This window comes from Propithecus coquereli, unplaced genomic scaffold, assembly GCF_000956105.1.
Source record: "Propithecus coquereli isolate 6110/MARCELLA unplaced genomic scaffold, Pcoq_1.0 Scaffold171, whole genome shotgun sequence".
Taxonomy (NCBI): domain Eukaryota; kingdom Metazoa; phylum Chordata; class Mammalia; order Primates; family Indriidae; genus Propithecus; species Propithecus coquereli.
Window position 1 is genome coordinate 6645631 of NW_012141747.1, and position 6979 is coordinate 6652609.

A 6979-nucleotide genomic window follows, 5' to 3' on the forward strand; every position below is an offset into this window, starting at 1 on the left:
TGTATAAAAGACTGCAATGCTCTTTGTCAGGTACTCAGAATTTGGAGGGAAAAATCCCCATCTGAGTCCGCTGCGTATAAACCAGTTTTTGCCAATATTTCTGTGTGCATGTCACAAGGCATAACGGTGACTTACTCTCCCAGAAAAGGGAGTCACCTGGCCCGGGAATTATACGGGAGCACCTTTAGCCAAGATGTGCCTAAAATCCCCGCAAGGGGAGCAGCGAGGAGGACAACTGAAAGTAACCCCTCCCCCTTTTTTGTGTGACTCCGACCAATAGGAACACTACCGGGGACCGAATCCAAACCAACCGCACTCAGGTACATAATCAAAAATTTTAAGAAGGAATTTTCTGGCGACTGCGGAGTTAAAATGACTCCGAATCGCCTCCAGACACTCTGCGAAGTAGAGTGGCCATCCTTTTGGAATTAGGTGGCCCGATTAGGGCACCCCCAACACTTCTGTTACCCAGGCAGTCTGAAAACAAGTTACAGGCACCCCAGGACACCTAGATCAGTTCCCCTATATCGATCCCTGGCTAGGAATTGCCCAAAACCTGCCCCCTTGGGTCCGGTTCTATGTAGAGAAGGGACAGAGCAGGGTACTCGCCGCCCAGCGGCGGCAGAGGCCCCTTTGATCCCAGCCCCAAGCCTGTTCACCTAGAGCCGCGGGGAGATGAACTCCCCCCCTCACCGTCTCCGTTCTGCCTGAAACCTGACTCCATCCGCGGTCCCTGGCCGCTGCCCATGCCCCGCCCCGCGCGAGCTCCCGCCCCAGCGCCAGCGACAGGCTGAGGGCTGACAACGGCCAGGACCTGGCAGGCGCACGCGGCCGCGGAGCCGGGCAGCGCTGAGGACGGCAATTTTTATCCCCGGAGACGCATGCGGTGGGGGCCCAGAGGCGGCGGGCAGCCCCGACATGAAAGAGCCAACACAGAGTCGGCGTGGGCCGTGGGCGCGGCGCGGGGAGCGGGGGCCGCAGCTGCGCGGGCCCCGGCGTGCTGCTGGCACTGACAGCCGGCTCCTGACTGCAGGCTCAGCCAGTGAGTATCACCATGTAAGCTTCCAGTTGGCTCGCAGGCGAGCGGCCGCTTCTACGCCAGGCCACCGCAGTCCGTAGACATCCCAGCAGACCTGCGGCTGTGCCACAACGTGGGCTACAAAAGGATGGTGCCACCCAACCTGCGGGAGCACGAAACCATGGCCGAGGTGAAGCAGCAGGCCAGCAGCTGGGTGCCCCTGCCTAACGAAAACCGCCGCATGGGCACGCAGGTGCACGTGTCTGCCCCCAAATGGCCTCAGTCTTGTTCTCTTATAAATGGTACATCGGGGGCAGGTGAGGGCAAGTTGTGCCACTGCCGTGATGCTCTGGGCTTGCTCCTTGGCTGAGCTGGTCACTGCTGGAGTCCTGTCCTTGAGTGCTGTGGGGAGTGAGGAGGCGGCAGCTAAGCTAGGTGCAGTGAGAAGGTCTCGGCGGTGCCCATGGCTGGCCAGGACCCCACGCTGAGCACGAGTCACCCATTCTACAATGTGGCCAGCCACGGCTTCCTGCAGTTGTTAGGGCCCAAAGCAACGAGCATCTGCAAACACTTGGGAGACGAGCTGCCCCACGTGCAGCAGCCATGCAGAGTGGGACATATTGCATTGCTTCGGTGTAGATCGGGCCCCTCTGCGTCTCTCTTTCTGCTCGCTCTTCGCGCCAGTCTGCCTCAACCTGCCCATCTACCCGTGCCGTTGGCTCTGTGAGGCCATGGGCGACTCTCACGGGCCCGCCATGCAGTTTCTTCAGCTTCTGCTGGCCTGAGATGCTCAAGTGTGACAAGTTTCCCGAGGGGGACGTCTGCATCGCCATGACCCCGCCCAATGCCACTGAAGCCTGAAAAGCTAAAAGATTTTGCAGGAATGAACATCACTCAACTGTTAGAGGTGGCCCAAAAGGTGTACCGGAACCAAGATTGTGTGACCCAGAGGGAAAGTGAGAAGGAAAAAAGATGAAGCATAAGGCCACCCTCCTGGCAGCGGCGCTTGGGGCTCCTGTGTCTACCCCAGGGCTCGGTACAAAACCTGGGAGGGGGCCCCGCAGAAAGGAGACACTAAAACTGGACCAGTGCGCATACTACAGAGAGACGGGGCATTGAAAAAACGAGTGCCCACACCAAAGACTGGCCCCCCCACAAGACGAGACCCTCCTTGGGAGTTCCAGACGAAACAGGAGACCCAGGACCCAATTGGCCTCACAGGCGTGAACTCCAAATAAGACCGACCGGGCTCCCTCAACCTTGGCCCCCGGGGGCCCATGGTCACTGTGGATGCAGGGGGCCGACATGTAACCTTCATGGTGGACACCGGGGCTGAGCACTCAGTGGTGACCACCCAGATTGCCCCTCTCACAGGGCAAGAGACAACCATAGTTGGATCCACTGGAGACTAGGTAGCCAGGCCTTTCTGCCAGCCCTGCTGCTGTCAGCTTGGGGGACATCAGGTAACACACGAGTTTCTCTACCTCCCAGACTGTCCAGTTCCCTTGTTGGGATGGGACCTCCTGCACAAGTTGGGGGCCCAAATCACTTTCCACCCCGAAGGTACGGCTGACCCTTCATCGTCAGCCCTGAAGCCCATGATAATGGAAGTCACAGTTCCCAGAAAAATGAAATGGCAAATTTATTCTGGTCCCTGGGCCAAGCTTCAAGGCAAAAATCACACAGACTTTAACTGAGCATTAGGGGTCAGGTGAAAACTCCATACCGCATACAGACTCCAAAGTTCAGGGAAAGTAGAGCACATAAACCGGACCCTTAAAAACACCCTTGCGCATGCCTGTAGTCCCAGCTACTCGGGAGGCTGAGGCAAAAGGATTGTTTGAGCCCAGGAGTTTGAGGTTGCTGTGAGCTAGGCTGATGCCATGGCACTCACTCTAGCACGGGCAACATAGTGAGACTGTCTCAAAAAAAACACAAAAAAAACCAAAAAAAAACCCTTGCAACGTTATGCCAAGAGACAGGGTTACCTTGGGTAGACTTACTTAGTCTAGCATTGCTTAAAGTCAGGTGCACTCCAGGGCCGACAGGATATTCACCCTTTGAAATCTTATACGAAAGGCCCCCTCCCATAATCAAGCAGCTTAAGGGAGACATCACCCAGATAGGGAAAAAGACCCTACACACTCAGCTTAGTTCCCTATCCAAAACCCTGAGTCAGATTCATCACAATGTTCTAAAAAGATCCCTATAGCAAGGGGACACCCAGTCCACTCACACCAGCCTGGAGACTCAGTCTGGGTTAAAGACTAAAAAACACCACTAGAGCCCACCTGGACAGGCCCCCACACTGTAGTCTTAATCACACCCACTGCTGTTAAAATTGCAGGAATAGCACCCTGGATTCATCACACGAAAATAAAAAGCCACACCTGAGGGGAACCGGGACACCTGGACAGTGCAACATGACCCAGAGGACCCACTGAGAATCCACCTCCGGTGTTGCGGTGGCCCAGCAACCGAGCCAGAGGTCACCCAAGCCGAATGACCGAGCCAGCCCATTACATCACCATCGGCCTGTTTAGACTATTGACCTTACTACTGGACATTGGACTTTACTCAGTGGCCCTAGAGGACTGGGGACCAGGGAAAAAACTATTAGTCATTTTATATTGGGCTGTGGTGGGTTTCCTTTTCTGGTTACAATGTTGCTCCCCATTCTAATCCTTGTCTGTCTCCCACTTACAGTCATCAGTAGCCCTCTCCCTTGCCCTCCAGGATGTATCCAGGATGCCTAAAAATGTAATGATGTAAATAATTTTTACCCTTGTTACAGAGCCAAAGAGTTTCAGGCTTATACCAGTCTTAAAAAAAAAAAAAAATTGTTACATAGACCCACAGATCTGCACTCAGGGGGTAGAAGATGTTTGACAGGTAACAGATTCCCTAACAACCCTCCAAAACCAACTAGGCTCTTTGGCAGCAGTGACTCTCCAAAATAGGCGAGCCCTAGACCTCCTCATTACAAAAAAGGGAGGGACCTGTATATTCCTGGAAAAAAATGTTGCTACTATATAAACCAGTCTGGAATAATGACATCTAAAAATTAAAAAAAAGAGTCCAGAAAAAAATTAAAAAACTAAAACAAACTTGGGGGCTCAATCTGGGCCAGTGGACTTCATAGCTACTGCCCCCGGCAGGACCTTTAATAACTATTTTTCTCCTTGTCACTATAGGCCCATGCTTACTAAGCACAATTATAAAATTCATAGAAACAACTGTAACCCAAAAAACAAGAGCCCATATAATGGCCTTACGAGGCTATCCCCCATTTGAAGATGATGCCCTATAATAGACACATGAGGGCAAATGCCTCATGATATCCATCAAAGGGGGGGAATGAAGTGGAAAATTGGAAAATTCCACTACCCGGCTTTGTCCTTTGCATTCCTTACCTGAGGCCCCTCCTCCCCTGCGACCTTTCCCCTCATAAATCACCTGTAGCAATTAGTGTACCAGGCTGTAAAGTAACTTAGGACCCTGCCTCACTAAAGTTAACCCTGTTGCAACCGTGCCCCTCCCGCTTAAGCAAAGTGTATAAAAGACTGCAATGCTCTTTGTCTGGTGCTCAGAATTTGGAGGGAAAAATCCCCATCTGAGTCTGCCGCGTATAAACCAGTTTTTGCCAATATTTCTGTGTGTGTGTCTGTCTATTCCTGGTCATCTCTGCTGTAACACCCCAACTAGGCAGTTAACATCTGTCCTTATTTCAGGCTTCTGCTCGGGCAATTCCTTCACCTCCTCTCCTCTCACAGCCTCAGACATAGCATCCTTAAGTCCCAGTGGTCTTAATCCCATCAGTTTATCAATATTGTCCTTAAAATCTGATGTCGCTCATTATCCTTTCTCTCCGTCTTCTATGGTAATAGAATCTGTGCTGGTCACAAGAGTAAACCCTACATTTCCTTGCAGCTAGATGTGGTCATGTGTTCTGGTAAATAGGATATAAGTGGATGTATTGTATAGCACCTTCTAACAACCTTCCTTAAAAAGCATTTGGACTCAGAATAAAAAGGAATGAACTATTCATGCACATGACAATATATTAATAGATGGATCTCAAAGGCTTTATGCTGAGTGAAAGAAGCCAGTCTCAAAAGGTTACATACTGTATGATTTCATTTATATGATGTTCTGGGAAAGGCAAAACTATGCGGACAGGTAACAGAGCAGTGGTCACAGGGGTTGGGGGTGGAGAAGGGTTTGACTAAAAGGAGAAGCAAAAGGAATTTTGGGAGTAATGGAGAAGCTTATAGGACTGGAGCTCCCCTGACAGTACTTAGAGATCAAATGGCACATTTGAGCACTGAGCAGGAGAGGGAACATTCCTGTTAAGCTATTGATTAACTTCTGGGTAACAAATGTGCATTGTAACAAGGGCCTCTGGGTCAAGGTCAGTCCCAAAGGACGGAATTTAAGAGTGGAGAATTTGAGACATTGCAGCAGGCCAATAGGAAAGGTTATCATGGACAGGCAGTGCCTCTCAAGTTCATCTGAAACAATTCCATCTCTAGTTACATTGAGCCATCAATGAAATGAAAATCTTTTCTCATTTGTCCATCCCTTCACCTTTTTGGTTCAGAACACAGAAGACGGGAACGCAAACTCCTGTGCCAACCCTGGTTCCTAGGCAGTGACCCCTGTTTGGCAGGAATAGGACTTGCTTGCTTGCTAGGAACTTGCTGTGCCATTCTGGCCATCTGTACCGCTGGAAGAGCTGACAGAAAAGTGAAACAGAGACTGAAAAAAGCAAGAAAGGAGAATGGACTTTTTGCCTTGATTTTGAATTATTTGTTCCTAACCCCCTAAGGTTGATAAACCAACCTCTCAGCCCTCACAAGTCTCCCCTCTCTGACTGAAGACTACCCCAGAAAACCACTGTTTTAATACTCAGACTGTGTCTTAGGCTGTTGGTGCTGCTATAACAAAACACCTTAGACTGATTAATTTATAAAAAAATAGAAATTTATTGCTCACAGTTCTGGAAGTTGGGAAATTGAAGGTCAAGCTGCCATCAGATTCAAGGGCTGGTAAGGGCCTGTTCCTCACAGATGGTGCCTTCTGTGTTCTCACGTGGCAGAAGGCGCAAAAGGGGCTGACGAGCTCCCTCAGGCCTCTTAGGTCATAAGGGCTCACCTCCTAAAGGCCCCATTTCCTAATATCATGACATCAGGGGTGAGTTTTCAACATGAATTGGCAAGGGGTGGGAAGGGGGAGATGACACATACACTCGCACCACAGCAGACCGTTTCCCCATATATTTGGGGTCTTAAATGGTACTCGTTTCTGGAGCAGGAGAAAGCCCAAAGTCCTCCCTTCTCCATCACTCTGCTGAACTCCAGGGGCAGTGGGAGAAAGGCAAAGGGGCACGGGAAGACCTATAGACTGGTAGTACCTAGTTTTGAGCCACCAGTATATCCTGGGCACCTTGTTAGAAACAGATACGCCAGAAGTGCCTCCTGGAAATCCTCATTCGGCAGATCCAGGGTAGGACCCGGGCTTCTGTCTTTTTAACAAATTTCCAGTGGCTTCTGCTGGACAGCCCTAAATCAGCCTATGAGGCACAGCTACCAAAGACACTCGCGAGATGGTCAATGCTCCCAGTCCCAGCCCATGGGAGAAAGAGGAAAAAGTCGCCGGCTAGCTGGCGCACACGACCCCTCCGAGAGGCAGCCGGGCCCCGCCAGCTCCGCCCGCCCCGCCCACGCCCGCTCTCGGCGGCCAAGGCACAAGCGCCGTTCGTACCGCCCCGCGGGCTCGCTCAGTAGGGGCCTGCGCGGTGGCCGCGTCTGCGCAGGCTCAGGACGGTCTCAGGAGGCGGGGCCGGCGTGGGGGCGTGGGCTTGCTCTTTGTGAGCTCTGCGGTTCCCCGCGGGGCCCTGTGGTGCGCACCGCGTCTAGGGCGGGTGATAAAGCTGGCGGTGTCCCTCCGTGTGCCCGCCTG

The 6979-nt window shown here is 51.9% G+C and overlaps 1 pseudogene; it reads left to right on the plus strand.

The window, feature by feature from the left end:
* The first annotated feature begins 881 nt into the window (after positions 1-881).
* LOC105808284 lies at positions 882-1879 on the plus strand (annotated as a pseudogene).
* The last annotated feature ends 5100 nt before the right edge of the window (positions 1880-6979 follow it).